This window comes from Echinops telfairi, unplaced genomic scaffold (assembly GCF_000313985.2).
Source record: "Echinops telfairi isolate 266 unplaced genomic scaffold, ASM31398v2 ScPeMD7_5805;HRSCAF=6673, whole genome shotgun sequence".
Classification (NCBI taxonomy): domain Eukaryota; kingdom Metazoa; phylum Chordata; class Mammalia; order Afrosoricida; family Tenrecidae; genus Echinops; species Echinops telfairi.
Window position 1 is genome coordinate 2,480,409 of NW_022109704.1, and position 22,080 is coordinate 2,502,488.

General features: G+C 37.8%; 1 protein-coding gene across 4 annotated transcripts in view; it reads left to right on the forward strand.

Annotated features, from left to right (window-relative positions):
- The window catches only part of ARNT (aryl hydrocarbon receptor nuclear translocator), a 90,663-nt gene that overhangs the window by 10,290 nt on the left and 58,293 nt on the right, over positions 1–22,080 (forward strand). The gene's annotated exons all lie outside the window — the stretch shown is intronic.

Here is a 22,080-nt window from a genome sequence, read left to right on the forward strand (position 1 = left end):
TGCTTCTTCCATGTGGGCTTTGTGGCTTCTGAGCTAGATGGCCACTTGTTTACCTTCAAGCCTTTAAGACCCCAGACACTGTATCTTTTGATAGCTGGGCACCATCAGTTTTCTTCGCTCCCACACTTTCTTCATTGTGACCAGGTAACTTAGAGCTACTTTTTACTGAAGTGTCGCACAATGAATATCTTATAAGCAGGATGGTGGGATGTTGTTTTTTGAGGCAGCCAGAGGGGTGGGGTGCTTTTCTGTTGATGGATAGGTGAGTTCAAGGTGCTGAATAACGAGTTGGGAAGAGTGTTAAAGTTAATTAAATATTTTCTATAATTCTTGTATTCTTTCCTTATAGTTCTGGTTTCCCAAAAGTCTTGGTGGCACAGTGGTTAAGTGCTCAGCTGTCAACCAAAAATTTGGTGGGAGAAAGATGTGGCAGTCTGCTTCCATAAAGATGACAGCCTAAGAAACTATGGGGGCAGTTCTACTGTGCCCTATATGGTTGCTATAAATCAGAATTGTCTCACTTAACAGAAACAGGTTAGTTCTGGTTTTTAGCTCTTCAAATAACTGAAGTTCTTACTGGAATCGTTTTTTCTAGTTTTCTAGAATTGGACAGAGTAGTCTGGTCAGGTAATTTTGATTTTTGTTTTTAATTTTATTTTGCTGTTGATACTACACACATAAACATACACTAATCCAACGTTTCTACATGTGCAATTGACATTGATTACATTTTTTGAGTTTCGCAACAATTCTCACCATCATTTCCTGTGTTTTACTCCCTCATTTACGTAAGCTTACCTCCCCTTACCCTCCTAGGTTCCAATCTAACGAATTGTCAGTTTGACTCAGGACTTCAAACCAGTTCAAACAAGTTCAGCTTTGGTTGACTAAGTGACTCTGGAACAGACTTGACTTTTTAAAATTGGGGTGCTCTAGAACACTAAGCACAAGGAGAAAAATTACAGGTCAAAATCTTGGGATGGGAGACTTTAAGAGGAGTTCTTTCAGGAGTCTAATGCATGAGATTGGATCATTGCCAGGACTGCGATGACCAGTACACATTTAGTGTGGCATGATAGGCCGCCATCTTTAAGGTAGACATTGTTAATTTTGGCCTTTACTCAGTCAAGGGTTTTTATTGCTCTGTAATGTACACACTACTCTTGCTGTCTAAGAGGCAGATTACGTTTCTCTAGCAGGCCTACAACCCATAATTTTACTTGGTTTGGGTCCTGCTTCATTCACTTTAGAAAAATTCAGCCCATTTAGGCGTTGCTTTGACGGCCATAACTGAACCAAGTTAAGCTGATTTGAAGCCCTAATTGATCCCAGGAAGACAGTTCTTAAAAGAGCATAATGTGCAAGGCAGACATTTTTACTAGTAAAGCCAAACTACTGTTTTGTTTTAAGAAGATTTCAGGGGGATATTTTAGGTTTAAAATTTAAAGATTATCTCAAAGCTTCTTTTTGAAACTTGGCTTGAGAGTTACTACTGTGAATTGCTTGTTCTTAGTATTTCTTCTTTGTGCATTTTGCTCACTCATTTTCTTCTCTATGTTCTGTTATTCTAGTTACTACTTACTGGGTCTACAACTTTTAAATCCAGATCTTCATTTCTACTTGCCTTCCTACCTGCTTGCCTGTCTGCTTTAATTAAGCATTTATTTCGTACCTACTATCTACCAATTCCTTCATTTATCTTTTTTCTATTGAAAACTCTAAATGTGGTATCCTTTGTTTCCATTATTTCCATTATGAAAGGATATCTCTATTTGAGTAATCATTAAACAGTTGTCAAGTTAGTTTTGTTTCAAGGTGACCCCAGATGTATTCGAAGTAGAACTGTACTCCATAGAGTTTTCAGTGGCTTATTTTTTAGAATTTGATTTCCAGACCTTTCTTTAGAGATACCTGTGAGTTAATTTGAACCTTGAACCTTTTGGTAGTAGCCAAGTGCATTAACTGTACTACTCAGAGATTCCTGAGTAATGTTTAACATTATATAGATCAGTGGTTCTCAACCTTCCTAATGCCATGACCCTTTAATACACTTCCTCATGTTATGGTGAGCCCTCCACCATAAAATTATTTTTGTTGTTACTTCATAACTGTCATTTTGCTACTATTATGAATGGGCGACCCCTGCGAAAGGGTCGTTCGACACCCCCCCAAAGGGGTTGCGACCCACAGGTTGAGAACCGCTGATATAGATATAATATATATATTTATTATCTTTAAAGCTATATCATTAATATATCTTTAAAGTCTGCTGTCTTTCCCAACTTTTCTGTATTCAATGAATTATTTCTTAAGGAAAAAGTTAATAGTTAAAGATAGTTTGTCATTATAGAATTTTGACAGGATTTCACTCCCAGTTGCTGATGAGTTGATGCATTATCATTTTATTTTATTAAAAAAAATTTAAGTCATTTTATTGGGAGCTCTTACTGATATCATAACAATCTTTAGTTCATTCACATCAAGCAGTATTGTACAATTGTACCACAATCATTTTCAAAACATTTTCTTTTTTGTTGAATTCTTTGATGTCAGCTCCCCTTTATCCCCTCCCTCCCTTCTCTTATCCCCCAGGAACCCTTATTATTTTTTCCTATCATAGTTTTTTTGTGTGCCATATCTTACTCTATCCAATATATCCATTCACATACAAATAAGTTGTTTAATCCCATCAAGTGGGATTATACAGTCATCAGTGCTATCAGCTCCCTATTCTCCCCCACTTCATGTACCCCCAAGGGAACCATTACTCTGTTTCTGAAGGATTATCTATCTTGGCTTTCATGTACGAAACATCTTAAGTATACAAAAGAATACAGCAAATCTAACATGATTAATGAGGTAAAACAAATAAAAATCATAATAGTAAGGGGAGGAAATATTAAAGAACTAGAGGATAATTATGTAGTTTATCAGTGCTTTACTGCACCCTGGATTTTTCAACCCTTCTGTGCGGCCATTCTGAGAGGGACTGTGCAGTTATCTTACAGGTGGATTTGGGGTCTTCACTACGTATCCACCCCTTCACATCCATTTGATTGCTTGTTTTTGAATTTCTGATACTTCTTCCCATTGACACCTTATGATCACACAGGCTGGTGTGCTTCTTCCATGTGGGCTTTGTTGCTTCCTTGCTAGATGGCAGCTTGTTTAACTAGATGCATTATCATTTTAAAGTGACTAGTTGAGTCCTGCCCCCAATGCAGCAAGGTTAGCAGTTCATTAACTGCTCTCTGCTGGAGATGGCTTCCTATTCCTGTAAAGAGTTAGTCTCAGAAACTCAACGGTGCAATTCTACCCTGTCCTATAGGGTGGTCACTATAAGTTGGCATTGAGATTTTGGTTCCCACTCCCCATTCCTGTATAATTTTTTGGGTGGTTAAAATATATTTAAGGTCCTTAGTTGGCTAAAACATTTGGGCCCCTCTGCTAAGCTAAAGTTTGGTGGTTTGGACCCAGCCAGTGATGTGGAAGATAGATATGGTGATCTGCTTCCATTTTAACCCTATGGAGCAGTTTTATTCTTTAGCACTTCGGGGCACTGTGAGTCAGAATCACCTGGATGGCAGTGAAAACCAACAAAATGTGCATAACTTAAAATTACTTTCAATCATTTTCTTTTTTTATATATTTTATTGTGTTTTCACTGAACAATTGCACAGAAAATTAGGTTCCCATTTGACATTTTATATACAAATTGCTCAGTGATGTTGGTTACATTTTTCAAAATGTGTCATCATTCTTATTACATCCATCCTAGTTGTTCAGAACCCATGAATCTAGTTTCTTTGTCCCCCATTGCCTTCTTCTCTCTCTCTTTTTTAAAAATTGTTTTATTAGGGGCTCTACTCAATCATTTTCAAGTGTACAATTCAGTGACATTTAGTACAGTCAGAAACATGGATTAGAGAGAGAAAAACATTTGCATCGTAATAAACGACATGTGAAAAAGGAGTTTATGTTTGAGGTTAGAGGCACTTGTTACAAATATAATTTGGAAGTATATTTTTGGATCAATAGATAAAACATTACGAAAGCATATCCAGAGTAGTTTATATTGTAAATAAGTTGGGAGCATGATTAATAAAAGTTGGTAATTGCTACTAATGTTTTTTTCTGGGTATTTCATTATCTACTCAGCTTGTAATGTTTCCTTTACCATAACTTTTCCTGAGTCACATATTCCCAACAACTTAGTTTTGCATCCTGTTTCTCTTATTTCAGGAAAGCAAGTTTTAAAAAAATCTGGGCAATATATTGATTGATGAAAATGTGTTACATTTATTCTTTTCAGTAATTTATAAGTAGATTGTTATTTTTATAGAAAATACTTGAGTTCAGTGCATCAAGAATACTATTTAACTGCTATTCTTACATCATAATAAGTTCTTCTTACATTTAAAAGGAGCTAATCTTAACAAATTATATCTAGCAGTATATTAAAAGAATCCTGAGCCCCCAATAAAATGATTTCTTTTTTCCCCTTCTATTTGTGTTTAATTGAGGTTTCTGTGATTTTGCCATCATATCTTTTTCTTTTAAAAAAAAATCATTTTATTAGGGGCTCATACAACTCTTATCCAGATATACATCAATTGTGTAAAGCACATTTGTACATTCATTGCCCTCATCATTCTCAAAACATTTCCTCTCCACCTAAGCCCCCGGCATTAGGTCCTCATTTTTCCCCTCCCTCCCCCCTCCCTCCTCCCTCATGAGCCCTTGATAATTTATAAATTGTTATTTTGTCATATCTTTCCCTGTGCGACGTCTCCCTTCACCCACTTTTTGGTTGTCCGTAAAATGATTTCTAAAAAAATTGTAAATGTATTAATGGGAAACAAGGCAATAAAATGTATATTATGATAATCACCCTAAAAACAACCCTACACCATTATTCCATTAGTTTCTTAGAGCTGCTATACTAAATGGTCAAAAACTGGCTAGCTTAACAAAACAGAAGGCCTCAGTTTGTGGGGCTTGCAGTCTGAAATCCAGACAGCAGGATTGGTTCCTTCTGGAGGCTCTGAGGGAGAAACTACCCTACACCTCTCTCCTAGCTTCTGGTGGTTCTTGGTTTGTATATTATCACTTCAATTCTGACCTCTTTCATCGAGCCTTTTGTGTTCTCTGTGTTTCGGCATCTAAATTCCTCTACTTGATCTTATGTAGACACCCAGTCATTGGATTCAGAGTCCATACCAATCCAGTATGACTGCACTGTAACTAATTATATTTGCAAATGTTATTTTCAAATAAGGTCATGTTCTGAGGTTTGAGGTACATTCATTTTGGAGATACACAAGTCAACCCATTGTCATTTTTGAGTAGGGTTTATTCCTGGCACTAAAGTAGGCATTCAACATGAGATAACCTATGTTATTTTTGTCATTAATAAGCTAAAGGAAGTAAAAAAAGATACTAATATTTTATTAAGTCCATTGCAAGGGGAAGCCTGCCCCTAGCACATCATCACGGGTCCGGTAGGCGCAATTGTACAGCGATGATAAGTAAAGATTATAGTAAAGTCATAAAGAACATGAGAGATAGAAGTAAGAGAGAAATAATGGATTCATACACAATTTATGGTAGCATGCTCACCTCAGCCCCACTTGGTGGTCCATGTGGAGAAACGGGGAAGGGAAGGAGGACAAGGGGAAAGGGAACAGGGGACAGAGGACAGGAGAGGAGAGGGGGAACTGAGAGGCCAAGGGAGGAGCCGAGAGAGATCTTTATTGTTAACCCAGGCCTATATATATCTGGAGGGGAGTGTGCAAGCCCACTAATTACAGGTAAAGATACACGTCACAGGAAAGGGTTGCACTATAGGTTATACTGCAATGAGGGGGACAATTAGGGATATACACACAATAGGAAGAGGAGGGATTGGGGGTATACATGTGACACGAAGGGCGGATCCTAGATCCAGGATGACAGCCTAACTTTGGATGGAACTGAGCAGGTTTGATCTGTTCTCTGGATCTCCATAGGAACCATTATTAGTAGGGTGTGAACCCCACCTACAGGAACCAAGCTAATGGTCGCAAGCCTCAGGGAGAAGTCGCCCATTGTCTCCAGCAGCAGGGAGCAGGCCCACCTGTGGTGGGAGGACACTGAACAGTCTGGCAGCTGATTGCCTCAAGGGAAGTAACTTTCACCATTAGCTGCAAGCAGTGTCCTAAGTCTTTGGGGGAGACGACTTGGGAGAAAGCTGTTTCCCACAGTCCATTGATGTAATTTATAATCTATTCCTGAAAACCTGCTAAATTAATTCAGAACAGAATTAAACTCTTTAAGAGTTCAATGAAATCACAATAGGAGACCGATCCATATTCACTTTGGAGTCTCAAAATCAAGATTTCATTACTTTTTTTGTATCATTGAACTCTGGCAACTTGACCCTTTGGAACTGATCTTAACAGTGACTTAGGTCAGATGTGACTTAGACCTCAAAGTGCCAATTTTGTCTTTTAATGCTTTAAAGAGAGTTCTTTTGCAGTAGATTTGCCCAATGAAATGCATTGTTTGATTTCTCGACTGCTGCTTACATGAGCATTGATTGTGGATCCAAGTAAAGTAAAATCCTTGACAACTTCCATCTTTTCTTCGTGTATCATGATGTATATTGGTCTAATTGTAAGGATATCTTCATCCATAACTGCTTCAAGTTCTCTTTACTTCCAGTAAGCAGTGTTATGTCATCTGCATATGACAACTCATTAAGGATCCTTCCTTTGATCCTAATGCACATTTTTTCTTTAAATAGTCCTGTTTCTCAGATTACTTGCTCAGCATATCTCTCACTGGCATAATAAACACCTTTGTTATTGGCTTATTTGCTTTCTATTGGTATTTTAATGATAATTTTCCTTATTTACAAATAAAAAGTTTACTGTATAACAGGATATTCTTCAACTCTTATATTGTTCTTGTTAGGTGGTATCCAGTCTGTTCCAACTCATAGTTACCCTATGTACAGTACAACAGAGAAACACGGCCCACTCCTGCGCCATCTTCACTGTTTCATTTGAGCCCATTTTTGCAGCCACTGTCATTCCATCTTTTTGAGGGCCTTCGTCTTTTTCACTGCTCCTTCATCTAACTAAGCACAATGTCTTTTTCTGGGAACTAATTTTTTCTGACAACATGTCCAAAGTACATAAGACAAAGACTTTCCATCCTTGCTTTAAGGAGCACTCTGGCTATACTTCTTCCAAGACCGATTTGTTTGGCAGTCCAGTGTATTTTCAATATCACCAGTAGCAAATTTCAAACACATAATTCAAACTCTTAGGTAGCAGCATGCAATCTTGTGTACATGGGTATTTTGAGAGTTACAGCCATATGTTTCTTTTTCTTTTCAAAATTATGCCATGATGTACATCATGACTCCCTAATGCAGCAAAACCAGTATGAGTGAGAGCAGCAGCAGGAAGAAGCATAGAAGAATGGATTTGGAAATGAAACAAAAGATTATTAAACAACACAAAGGTGAAAACTCAGTGAACTCGATTGTTCTAGAGTTAGGCATGTTTACAGTATCCACATCACATAATGCTCTTTCACAGAATGTATCATGGACGGCATGTGACATGTGACTGTATACTGAGATTAATAGCTTTTTGTCTTATCAATAACCAATATAAAATTTAAAAGTATTTGATATTAGAACTTTATATATAGATTTTAAAGTTCAAAAGGAAGATAAGACATTGAAAACATTTTCTAATTAAACTTTTTACTTTTAACTAATCCCTGGGTGGCACAAATGGTTGATTGCTTGACTACTAGCCAAAAGGTTAACTGTTTGAAGCCACCCAAAGGTACACACATCTTGTAAGACACACCTGGCAACCTGTCTCTATAAGGTCACAGCCTTAAAAACCCATGGACTAGGTTCCCAGACTTATTTGGCCTTCCGCCTCCTTTTCAGGGAAAGTAAAAAGATTCAGTGCCCTCTTGGCCATGAAAAACTTTTGTCCTATAGCCTGTAATCCAGGATAGGTCCCCTTAATCATTCCAGTGCCCCCAGGGGCAGTATCACCCACTTTGGGAAACACTGCCCTATGGAGTAATTCTCTGCTACACATGAGGCTGCCATGAGTTAAATCGAATTTTAATTTAATTGTAGATTACCCAGTTTCCCCTACTGGGAACATCTTGTAAAACTCTGGTATCATAACACAACCAAAACATTAACATTGATATAGTTAAGGCATAGAATATTCTTATCACCAAAGGTTCCCTCATGTTGCCCTTTGATGCTCACACCCATCAACCCTTTCTTCACCCCATCCTATCCCAAACTCCTGCCACTCATTAGTGTGTTATTTATTATTATAATTTTCTCATTGCAACAAAGATATGTAAATAGAATCATAATCCTCTATGATTGACTGTTTTACTCATCATAATTTTCTTGGACATTCATTCAGATTATTCCATATATCAATAATTTGCTCTGTTTTGTTGAGTGGTAGTCTATGTGATTGACTACAGTTTAATCATTCATTTGTTAATGGGAACGTGAGTTGTTTTCTTGGTTATTAAGAATAAAACTGCTAAATAATTCAGGGTACAAGTTTTTGTATGAACTTAAGTTTTAATTTTTCTGGGATAAATGCACAGGTGTGCAATTCCTGGAACATCATGGTAGACGCTTAATATTCTTTCTTTTAAAAAAATCATTTTATTGGGGGCTCTTTCACAGCTCTTAGCACAATCTATACATCCATCCACTGTGTCAAGCACATCTGTACATATGTTGCCATCATCATTTTCTAAACATTTTCTTTCTACTTGAGCCCTTGGTATCATCTCATCCGCTCCCTCCCTCCCCAAATGTTTAATTTTCAAAGAAAATACTAAATTCTTTTTTTCCCCAGAGAGGCTGTACCATTTTACATTGTCACCAGTAATAGATGAGTGATCCAGTTTATCCATATCTTTGCTAACGTTTGATGTTATTACTGTTTTTAATTCTAACCACTCTGGTTACTGTGTAGTAGTATATCATTATGGTTTTAACGTGCATTTCTCTAATGGCTAAGGAAGAAGATGGATTGACACAGTGGCTGCAACATGGTTCAAACATAACAATTGTGAAGATAGTGCAGGACCAGGCAGTATTTTGTTCAGTTGTACATAGAGTCACTGTGAGTGGGAACTGGCTCAATAGCACCTAACTGCAGTGGCCAATGATAGGGCCCCTGGTCTTGTCGTGTGTTAGGTGTTAGACTAAACGGCAAGATTGGTGGTTCAGGGTTACTGTCTTCTCCAAGGGAGAAATATGAGGCTGTCTGCTCTTATAGATTTCCAGTTTCCCATTTCAGAAACTTAAAACTCGCAGCCATAGAAGATTCTGACTCATAGTAATTCTATAGGACAAAGTAGAACTGCCCCTGTGGTTTTCTGAGACTGTACATTTTTATGGGATTGACTGATGATGCCAAACGTCTTTTTATATATTTATTTGCTATGTATGCATCTTTGGCAAATGCCTTTCTATTTCGTTTTGTCCATGCTCTAATTAGACCAGTTACTACTACTATTACACACACACAAACACACCCCTGAAGTAATTAATAAGAAAACATAATTTTGAAAAATATCCCACTAACAGCAACGAAGCATAGTATCCCGGGATGCAAGAATGGCAGAACTAACAAAAAGTGGGGGAAAACACACACACACACACACACACACACACACACACACACCATATAGTTCTTAAAATGTTAAATTCACTGCCATTGAGTCCATGCTGATTCATAGCAGCCCCTTGTGGCTTTCTGAGACTGTAACTGTTTACAGGAGTAGAAAAGCCCATTCTTTCTCAGCGGTGCTGCTGTGGTTTTGAACTGCCAACTGTGCAGATCGCAGCCTAATGCTTAACCACTACAACACCCCAAAGAAAATACATGCTCAAACAATCCAGAATCAGAAATACGAAATTATGATACTCTTTTAAAAAAAATTATTATATTCTTAAAGCCTCCTAAATATTCCTCTTGTTTTTCACTCCTTTCTACCCATAATAGGTAAAACTATTTTGAATTTTTTTTTAAAGTCAATTTTTTATCAAAGAAATAGTCATGATAGTCTTGATATTTTTTCAAGAATAATTTTAATTCTGAGTATCATGAATTGGTTGTCTGTCCTCACAGTAATGCTGTGTGTAAAAACTACTTCCAATCTCAGCGGCTTACAGCAGTGAGCTTTGTTTCTCATTCACCTGTATGTGGTATATGGATCTTTGGCTACTTTAAGCAGACTTGGCTTCAGGCTGGGAGTTGGGTTCAGGTTTCTGCACATATCTCTCATTCTTCTAGAACCACCACCAGACCTCTCAAGGCATGCTGTTTTCATGGGGGTGGCAGAAGCACAACAAGACATGGTTGGAAAAAATGGCATGGGCCAACAAAACACAGCGTACTAGGAGGCAGGGGTGACAGTATTAATTAAAAGTGAAATACACATGCACATGTACACAAATAGTTCTTAAAATATTACCAAAAGAAAATACATGTAGTTCTTAAAATATTACCAAAACCTCCTTGTCCAACTTTGGGAAATGGAGGAGAAGAAAATTCACAATCAACATTGCTGATTCCTATGAGATGGTAGTTAAACATACCTCTACCCTCTAATCGTTAATATGAATTCTAGCACCAGCTATTGGTGACATGGCACTCTACTTCTCTACTGAGTTTGATGATTCCTTATAGTGAATTTTGTGAATTTATAGTGATTTTGATAGTACTGATTTTCACACAGAATTCAGACAATACCCATGATTATAGGTTGTCTTTTAGGGAAGTAATAGGTTATAATTCAGGATCAGCTAGAATATACAGTTTTCTGATCAGGACAGCTTCTCAGCCATGTCTACAGACGGGCCCTTATCTCGGGCTTACTTCTGCTGTGCTCTGGCAAGTGTTATAAAGCTCTCATAGCTCCATCAGAAAGAACCTGGAAGTATCCCTCTCTGCCAGTAAATTTTCTGCTTGAAGATGCTCAGTGCTTTTGCCTCTTCTATTGCCACCTTGCCCCTGGACTGGTTCTTTTGGTCTTGTGGTTCTGATGCCTCCGCTTCTCTGTAACTGTTTCTTACTGTCTCATATGTCTCCAGTGTTAATGCTCCCTCTCTCTTACTGGTGTCTAGGGGGTTCTCAGTGCAGGGATCCTGAGTCCAAAGGATGCACTCCACTCCTGGATCTTCTTGGTTGTTCTCTGCTCTGAGATTGGCTCTCTTTTAAGCCCACTGGATGGCAAAATTGAACCATTCCCCTTTTAGGATTCTATATATTTCATTTGTATGGTTCTACTCAATCATGAAGGAGTCCTGGTGGGTAGTGGATATGCATTGGGCTGCTAACTACAAAGTCAGTAGTTAAAAATCACCAGTCAGTTCTGGAGGAGAAAGATGAGGCTTTCTACTCCTGTAAAGATTTAGTCTCAGAAACTCACAGGGACAATTCTACCCAGTTCTATAAGGTCACTATGAGTCAGGATCGACCTGATGGCAGTGAGGGGTTTTTTGTTTTTGTTTTTAGTCCAGTCACTGTGGAAGTTACAACACCATGCACAGACAAGGTCCAACAACACAGGCACATTTCAGACCCCTGTTTATATCTGCTAACATCTCATTGTTCAGAACAAGAAACCTAGGCAATCCAGAACCCAAACCCAAGCCCACTGCCATCAATTCTGACTCATAGTAACCATATAGGACAGAGAGGAACCTGCCTCATAGGCGGTGATGGGATTCAACCAGTTCCCATCGTTTTTACAGAACTTTTACCCAGTTTTTTGTTGATTTTGATGGTACTGATTTTTAAAATGGCACTTGTAATCAGAGTTCTCTTTAGTTACAAATTTACATTCCTTATTCTTTTTTAATGTTCATCTGCCCACCGGCATAGTTCATTCCACCCATAGAGGTATAAAAAACTAGATAGAACTATGCATGTAATATGTATTTATTCATTTCACAGAACTCATACTTTTGATGAAATACATTTTTATTCCTATACATTTGTTACTTTAGTAAACAAACATAATGTAAACATTAAAAGTGCCAAATAACCAAGGGGGACATACTGTCCCTTGTTTTAGCACTGTTACTCCCCAAATTCCCAGAAATATTATGAGTGAATGATGCAGCTCATGAAAGTGTTCAAAGAGCTAAAGATAGAACAATTGTAAGCGGAAAGAGATTTTTCAAAGATGAACATAATATGTTTAGAGAAAAGTCTCTTTAACTGTTTCTAATCTATCAAAAACAATGACTATTGTCCAATTGGCCTGCCTCTAAAGGAATGGGATTCTACTCCTACAGTGAAAAGATGGTTAAAGATAAATCACATGGCTAGTGATGCTCGGATAAAAACGAAGCATATTGCAAGTGAGAATGCCAATCAAGAAGCAATTGGGAAATACCTTAAATAACAGTTTTATTTTTTTGTCTGGTATTGTTTAATATTTGTTCATTAATCTTTTAAAACTCAATCTAGTTTTGTGTACCTCTTTCATTGTTCTATTTAAGTATTAACTGTATGAAATAATAAACTACCTTTTGGTATATACTTTTTTAATACTTAAAACAGTCTTTAGGGCAGCAAACAGATAAAGTATTTGAATTCCACCGCTGTCCATAGGGTTTCTAAAGCTGTAATCTTTACATAAGCAGACTGCCTTACCTTTCTCGGGGCACCTGGTGAGTTTGAACAGTTGACCTGTTGACGTTTGCCATTGCACAAACAGGGCAAGCCAAAAGTCAAGGGTAAATCACAAGTTTATGATAAAGTGGTTCTTGCTCCGCATAGCCCCTTTGGAATGGTGGTTTTTTATGCTGAGCTTTCAGAGTTTAAAAATATTTCTAGAAATTAGTTACTTGAATATATGGTTTTCAAATGTTCCCCTCCTCCCCAATAACTTGTCATCCTCTTACAAGTTCTATTACAGAGCAAAGGTTTTTAATTTTGCTGATTTGTAGATTTTTCCTTTTATGGATCACACATTTACTGCTGAGTCTCAGAAATCTGCTGAGCTCTAGATCCTTTGCTTTCCCCTAAAAGTTTTAGTTTTACATTAAAGTTTGTGAACTTTTTTCCCCCCTTGAAGCAGCTCTCCTTTTTTCTTTGTTCCCCATTTTCCCAATTCCCGATGCCTTTTTCCAAGTATTTGTTCATTTAAGCAGTAAATTCTCATTACCCTCTTCCTCCAGCTTTTGTTACCACTTGGATGCTCACTCATAGTGACCATATACAACAGAGTAGAAATTGCCCCTTGGGGTTTATGAGACCAAATTGTTAAAGGAGCAGACAGCCTCATCTTTGTCCTGTGTAGTGCCTGGTGGGTTCAAACCATTGACCTTGTGGTTAGCTGCTCAGTGCGTAGCTCACTAGGCCACTAGAGTTCCTTAGTCATTAATAATGTCAAACTTGTTTTCATGTGCTTATTGGCCATTTGTGTGTGTGTAAATGTGTATATATATGTATTTTGAATGCCTCCCCCCACCCCCAATCATGATCTGAATTCTACCTTGCAAGTCTGGCAAGACCAGAGGATGTACACTGGTACAGAGAGCAATGGAAACACAGGGAATCCAGGGTGGATGATCCCTTCAGGACTAGTGGTGTGAGTGGCGATACTGGGAGGGTAGAGGGAGAGTGGGTTGGAAAGGGGAAACAGATTACAAGGATCTACATGTGACCTCCTCCCTGGGGTACGGAAAACAGAATAGTGGGTGAAGGGAGACGTCGGACAGGGCAAGATATGACAATTAAAAATTATAAATTATCAAGGGCTCATGAGGGAGGGGGGAGCTGGGAGGGAGGGGTAAAAATGAGGACCTGATGTCAGGGGCTTAAGTGGAGAGCAAATGTTTTGAGAATGATGAGGGCAATGAATGTACAGATGTGCTTTACACAATTGATGTATGTATGGATTGTGATAAGAGTTGTATGAGCCCCTAATAAAATGATTAAAAAATATGTATTTTGAAAAATGTATTCACATCCTTTGCCCTTATTTTAATTGGTTTGTTGGATTTTGTTTTTGAGTTGTAAGGGCTCTTTATATACAGTGAACCCTCGTTTATTGCGGTTAATTGGTTCTAGACCCTACCGTGATAAATGAAATTCCGCGAAGTAGGATTCGTTATTTGTAAATCAAATATTTTCGTAGTTAGAGCATAGAGGACATGAAAAAACACCCTTTAGTCACCATTACACTCGAATTACCCAATTTATTAAACGAAAAAGGGAAAATACAGTAAAACATTTTGGACGTTACAATTATCATTTATTATTTATTATATTATTTATGGCATCAAGCGTGTACAGTATGAGCCAATCAGTGGCAGTAATGACAGAGCATGCGCTGTTACCCAAAAACCGCGATAGAGTGAAGCCGGGGAAGTCGAAGCGCAAAGTGGCGAGGGTTCACTGTACTTTGGATATTAAACTCTTAGCAGATAGTCAGCACTTAGGTATGAACTAGATCCATTTCTAACTGTGTCTTTAAGACTTTGTAGATAGTTTGGCTCTCAACAAGATGGATTGACACAGTGGTTGCATCAATGTTGCAGGTATAGGAACTGTGAGAATGGCACAGGAGTCCGGAGTGTGTCATTTTATTGTGAATAGGGGCGCTTTGGGTTAGAGCCTACTCAGTGACATCTAACAATAACAACAACAAGTTTGTTTGGAACAGGTGCATAAGGTGCACTTTTCCTTTAGGGTAAGAAAATACTGGAAACCTTTTCAATAATTTAAAAATTGCACATGCAGTACTTGTGAATGTTTATGGTCAAGAATTTCTTGTGAGTAGGGGTTGGCCCAGCCATTTCAAAGCAAGAAGTACAGCCAGAATGCTCCTTAGAAGAAGTGAAGACTCCTTCCATTTCACATATTTTGGACATGTTATCAGGAGAGACCAGTCCCTGGAAAAGGACATCAAGCTTGGTGAAGTAGAGGACCAGTGAAAAAGAGGAAGCCCTCAAGTAGATGGATTGACAGAGTGACTGCAACAAGTGACCTCAAATGGAGGAACACTTGTGAGGATGGTGCAGGACTGACTGGGCAGGGTTTTGTCGTGTAGGAACTGACTCCATGACACCTAGCAAAATTATTTCTAGATTACATTAGTCTGTCTATCCCTCTCCCAAGACCTTACGGTCTTATTGTAGTTGTGCAATCTTTTAAAAAATTAATTGCATATGTCTTCAAATTGGTGAGTCTTAACTTCTTCAGCTTTCTATTTTTCAGAATTATTTTAGCTATTCTAGTTCCTTTGCTTTTCTTCCTAAATTTAGAGTAATCTTGTTTGCTTTTTTAAAATCTTGTTTATATCTACAAAAAAGCTAGCTCAATTATTGGCAGAAATTGCTTTAAACTTGATTATTAACTTGAGAATTTACATTTTTTTCTTCCAGTCCATCAACATGGCATATCTTCCAATTTATTCAAAGCTTTTCCCCCTCATCAGTATTGTGTATCCAAGCCCTGTGCATGTTTGTTAGATTTACACATAAGTGTTTGTTTGTTTTCTTTCTTATTCTTATATATGTTTTTAGTGATTAAAAGTGATACTGTGTTTTTAATTTTGATGTCCAGATATTAGTAATATTTAGAAATAGAACTGATTTAAAAAATGTGTTCCCTTTTTTTTTCTTTTAAAGATCATTTTATTTGGGGCTCTTATAACAATCCATACATCAGTTGTATCAAGCATATTTGTACATATATTGCCATCATTTTCTAAAAAAATGGTTTTCTTATAAACTGTCATTGAGCAGTATTTATTAGTTCTATTGGGGATTTTAAAAAAAGACTCCTTAGGATTTTCTATGTAGATAATCATGTTATCTGCAAATACAGTAGTTTTATTTTCTTCCATTCTTGAAATGGTTTTTATTTCCTTATCTTGTAATTTTGCCTAGGCTTAAATATCCAGCACGGTTTGAATATGAGTTGTGAGGGTAAATATTCTCTTTTTAAAAAATCATTTTATTGGGGGCTTGTACAACACTTATCACAATCCATACATTCATCCATTATGTCAAGCACATTTGTACATTTGTTACCATCATCATTTTCAAAACATTTTCTTTCTACTACCAATGGTATTCCCGTTTGGTATTCTCATATTTTTCTCCTCCTTCCTTGCCCCTCTCATGAACCCTTGATTATTTATAAATTATTATTTTTTCATACCTTAACACTGACTGATGTTAACTTTCGCCCACTTATCTGTAGTCTGCTCCCCCTTGGAGGGAGTTACATGTAGATTATTGTGATCGGTTTCCCCTTTCTCTCCCCATCTTCCCCTCCTGGTTATAGCTGCTCTCATTATTGGTCCTGAGGGGTTTATCTGTCTTGGATTCCCCGTGTTTCTAGCTCTTATCTGTACCAGTGTACACCCTTTGGTCTAACTGGATTTGTAAGGTAGAATTGGGATAGTGGGGGGAGGGAGCATTAAAAACTAGAGGAAAGTTGTATGTTTCATCGGTACTATACTGCACCCTGCCTGGCTTGTCTCCTCCCTGAGACCCATCTGTAGAGAGATATCCAGTTGCCTACAGATGGGCTTTGGGTCTCGACTCTGCACTCCCCCTCATTCATAGTGATATGATTTTTTGTTCTTTGATGCCTGATACCTGATCCTATCGACACCTCGTGATTACACAGGCTGTGTGCTTCTTCCACATGGGCATTGTTGCTTCTGAACTAGATGGCCGCTTGTTTATATTCAAGCCTTTAAGACCCCAGACTCTGTATCTTTTTTTTTTGGCCTCTTTTTTTAAATCGTTTTATTAGGGGCTATTACAACTCTTTATCACAATCCATACATACATCAATTGTGTAAAGCACATTTGTACATTCATTGCCCTCATCATTCTCAAAACATTTCCTCTCCACTTAAGCCCCTGGCATCAGGTCCTCATTTTTCCCCTCCCTCCTCTCTCCCCCCTCCCTTATGAGCCCTTGATAATTTATAAATTATTATTTTGTCATATCTTGCCTTGTCCGACGTCTCCCTTCACCCACTTTTCTGTTGTCTGTACCCCAGGGAGGAGGTCATATGTAGATCCTTATAATTGCTTCCCCCTTTCCAGCCCACTCTCCCTCTACAGACTCTATATCTTTTGGTTGTTGGGCACCATTAGCTTTTACACCACATTTGCTTATGCACCCATTTATCTTCAGTAATCGTGTCGGGAAGATGAGCATCATGGAATGCCAGGTTATTAGAGCAAAGTGTTCTTGCATTGAGGGAGTATTTGAATAAAGGGCCAATGTCTATCTGCTACCTTAATACTAAACCTATAAATATATGTACATAGATCAGTTTCCCTATCATATATAAATATATTTACATATGTACATATCTGTATTTAGACCTCTATAAATGTTCTTTGCCTTCTAGTTCTTTCCTCTATTTCCCTTTACTTTCCTCTTGTCCCACTATCATGTTCAGCCTTCATTTGGGTTTCAGTAATTCCTCTTGGTTACATTCCCTTGATCAAGCCCTACCTGGCCTCATACACCCTCCTCACCATCAATTTTAGATCACTTGTTCCCTTGTCCCTGGGTTTAACACCCACTTCCTTTCCCCCGATTCCCCCTCACCCATGTCCCCCCAGAACCTTGGGTCCCGTTGTTTTGTCCTCCAGATTGCTTCTCCCGCCTATCTTATCTAGACAGATATGCAGAGACAATAATAAGCACAAAAACAAGACAGAGCAAAACAAAGCAACAAAGGAAAACAAAAAACAACAACAAAACCAACAACAACAACAAAAAGCCTATAAATAGTTCAAGGTCTGTTTGTTGACCTTTAGGGGTATTTTCTGGTCGAGTGTGATGGGGTGCTGTGCCCTGGCTCCACAGCCTATTTTTGGTATTCCCAGGGGATTTCATCGCTCTGCTCCCCTTGCTGTTCTGTTGCATACCCTTAGTGTTTCGCCTCGGTGTTGTGGGGTTAGATCGGGCACAATTCTCCCACTGTGTCTCCGGTGTTTTCGCCCGTAACACTGTGGGTCAATGGGGGATGTCTTGTCTTCTGGTGGAGCAGCCCTATGGTCCTCTGTGCATTGGCTGCTCTGAGCAGGAATATTGTCCTTTGGCTTGGTGGGCCAGAATGTGCTCCACTCACTCTCCCTCCTCCTTCATTTGCTCCCATGTGTCCCTCTCCCTGAGCTGTAGCTTCAGTGCTGTCTTCTGAAGTTAATTCTTCCAGTGGGCGTTGGGGAAGAGGCTGTCCACGCAGTTGGGATTGGGGCCGGCCCCTCAGACCTCTCTATTGGTTTCCTGCTTGCATTCACGTCTTGGCCCACCAGGCTGAATGAAGTCTGGTCCTTCTTTCCCTGTGGAGATATAAACTACACCTTCCCTTTGGTTAGTGCCCTGTTCCCCTGTAACCCATGTCTTTTGAGGGTAAATATTCTTGCCTTGTTCTCAATCTTACAGAGGAAATAACATCTTCCATCATCAAGTATAATGCCAGGTGTATGTTTTTTTGTTTTTTAATTTTTATGCTTTTATCACATCGAAGGCGCTTCCCATTATTCTAATTTTTCTGGAATTTTTTATTAAGATTGGGTATTGAAACATGACAAAACAATAATTTATGAATTATGAAGGGTTCATGAGGGAGGGAGGAGTGGGGAGGGAGGGGGAAAATGAGCAGTCTATATTAAGGGCTAAAGTAGAAGGCAAATGTTTTGAAAATGATGAGGGCAACAAATGTACATATGTGCTTGACACGATGTATGTATGGGTTGTGATTAAGAATTGTACAAGCCCCCAATAAAATGATTATTAAAAAAAGATGGGATATTGAATTTCAGAAAATACCTTTTCTTTGTAGTTTGTTTTGTCTTTCTTTTTTTGGAGATGATATTCCACACTTGGCTATATGTATGAAGTAATTTTTATGTATAGTCTTGTGATTTTTAAATTTTTGAGCCCATTAATGTAGTAGATTACACTGACATTTTTCATTAACTAAGCAGCTTGAATTTCCAAGCTAAACTTACTTTGGTCATAGTATGTAGTTCTTTTCATGTATTTCTACTAGCTAATTTTCATAAAGGATTTTTGCGTGTGTTTTCATGAAACTCTTGGTCTTTAGCTTTTTGGGGGAGGGTGGAATGGGGTTTTTGATTTTTCCTATCAGGGTATTATTAGAGTTTTATAAAATGGGTAAGAATTGTCCCCTTCTTCAGCTATTTCCTGAATGAGTTGTATTATTTCTCTTTTAAATGTGTAGTAGAATTCTCTTGTATAGTAATTAGACCAGGTGATTTCTTTTTTGAGAGTTTTAGAATTATCAATTCAATTTTTTAATAGTTACAGAAGTATTCAACTTATCTATTTCATCAGTTTGTTGTAGTTTGCGTGTTTTTGAGGAATTGGTCCATTTTGTCTGAAATTGTCAAATTTATGTGTGTAAATTGTTCTTATTCTTTGGTCTGTTCTGAGTTGCTGTCGTGATATCCCTGTTTAATTTCTGGTAGTCGTAATTAGTGTCTTCTCTAATTTTTTTCTTTCATTCTTCCTGGAGGTTTGCCAATTTTATTGACTTGTTTAGAGAACCAGCTTTTTTTTTCTTTTCATTTTTTCCCAAATTCATTGATTTCTGCTCTTTATTATTTCCTTTTTTCTGCTAGGTTTTTTGTTTTCTTCCCAAGAACTAGAGATTATATTTGGGATTTCTAATATAAGCATTTAATGCTGGTAGTGTCCCTCTCAGTGCTGCTTTAGATATGTCTCTTAAAAGTTGGATGTTATACTTTTATTTGCATTTACTTAGTGTATTTTACAATTTCCTTTGAGGCTTCCTTTTGGGCTCATTACTTTAGAAATATGTTGTTTAGTTTCGAAGTGTTTGCAAGTATTCTATGATCTTTTTGTTTTGATTTCTTGTTTGATTCCACTGTGGTTGGAGAACACATTCTGAGAGATTTTTTTTTTTGGTAAAACTTATTTCATTGCCCAGGATAGTCTGTCTTGGTATATATTTCGTGGACACTTGCACAGAATGAGTTGGGTGGAGTTTTTCTGTAAATGACGATTATAACCTGTGGATTATTTGTCTTCTAAATTTTATTTATATTTGTTGTTGAGGATGTAAACAGCAAAACATATGCCAACCCAATATTTACTACATGTATAGGATAGACTTTGATTATGTTCTTTGAGTTATGCTATCATTCTACTCTCTTAACTTTTTCTTCATTAATATAAATCACTGCCCCTTAAAGTTACTATTGAATTTTTTGATGGTTTGTTATGTTTGATCCTATATGTTGTTGTTCGGTGCCATTGAGTTGGTTCTGACCCACAGAATGATACAATGCCTGGTCCTGCGGCATCCTCACAGTGATCCCTATGCTTGAGCCAATTGTTGCAGCCATTGTGCCATTCAATTTCATTGAGGGCCTTCTTCTTTTTCACCGCCCCATTACCTTACTTAGCATGATGTCCTTCTCCAGGGGACTGGGCTCCCCTGACAGTATATACAAAGTATGTAAGATGAAATTTTGCCATCCTTGCCTCTAAAGAGCACTCTGGCCATACTTGCTCCAAGACAGATTTGTTTGTCCCTTTAGTCAGCCATGGTACTTTCAGTATTCCTCTATGGTACATATAGGTAGTTCTTAAAAGAGCATAATGATTACAGAAAATATTTTTTTTATTAATTAGGCTGAACTATTACCTGGTTTTTAAGATGACATCAAGGGGTGTTTTTCTTTGAGGTATAAAAATGAGTTGAGAGCAGTAGTTTCAGGGTTCATTTACCCTTCTTTAGCTTCAGAAAGTATAGAGTCCGTGAGAATTTGAAATTCTGTTTTATATTTGCCTCTTCTTAATTAGGATTCTTTGATCAAAATGTTCAGATATCATTCAGTTCTTCCGCTCTCAAGACAGAAAGCAGTTGCTTGTAGGAGCAATTAGCTACACATCTCTTGTCTTCTTCCCTATTCCCAACTCCTTCCTCTCTTGCTCCAGATAAACAGAGACCAGTTGTGCTTTAGATGACTATTTACAAACATTTAACACCCCAAAACCCAAAATAAAATTCATTGTTATCTAGTTGATGCTGACATAAACACTGCAGGAAAAAAACTAAAACAAAATCTACGATGTAGAACAGGTATGCAAAATATACTAGGCAAATTAATTGGGATGTCCCATAAATCTATGACCTTTTCCAAACCAAGAAACTTAATCTTGTAAAGTGTTGGGTTATATAGGTAGTTCTAGTACGTACTTTGTTTTTGATCATTGTTGTAAAGATACCTCTCACATGCTTTTGCAAGTTGAACTTATATAGGTGTACAACTTACCAGTTGCAGTAATTAGCCATACAAGCCTACCCTTAATTAATGCATTTTCCCCATCACTGCTAACCACCCATTGCCCCCTCCTTCTCATCTCTAAAAATCTCAAAACTCAAAAAACCCCCAAAAAACATCAAATTAATTTTAATTCACAGTGACCCCATAAGACAAAGTTGAACTACCTCTGTGGGTTTCTTAGACTGTAACTCTTGAGAGGAGTAAAAAGCTTCATCTTTCTAACATAGAGCAGCTGGTGGTTTCAAACTGCTGTCCTTTCGGTTAGCAGCCCAACCCTTATTAACCCACTGTATCACCAGGGCTCCCATTCCCAACTCTGGTAACCATAAGAAAACTTAGATCTCAATACATTTGCTTATTCTTGTCTTTTCATGTGACTGAGCTAGGCAATGTTTGTCCTACTGTGTTTCACTTATTTCATTCAGTGTAATATCTTCAAGCCCCACCCATACTGTAGCATGTATTAAGACTTCATTTATCCTACTGGCTGAGTAGTATTGTGTTACATGTATGTGTTATTATTTTGTTTATCCATTCATTTGTTGATGGGTATTTAGTTTATTTCCATCTTTTGATTGTTGTGAATAGTGCTGCTATGGACAAATCTCTTGAGTTTCTGCTTTTAAGTCTTTTAGTTATATATCTAGAGTGGAGTTGCTGGGTGATAACTGCTGTGTGTGTGTGTGTGTGTG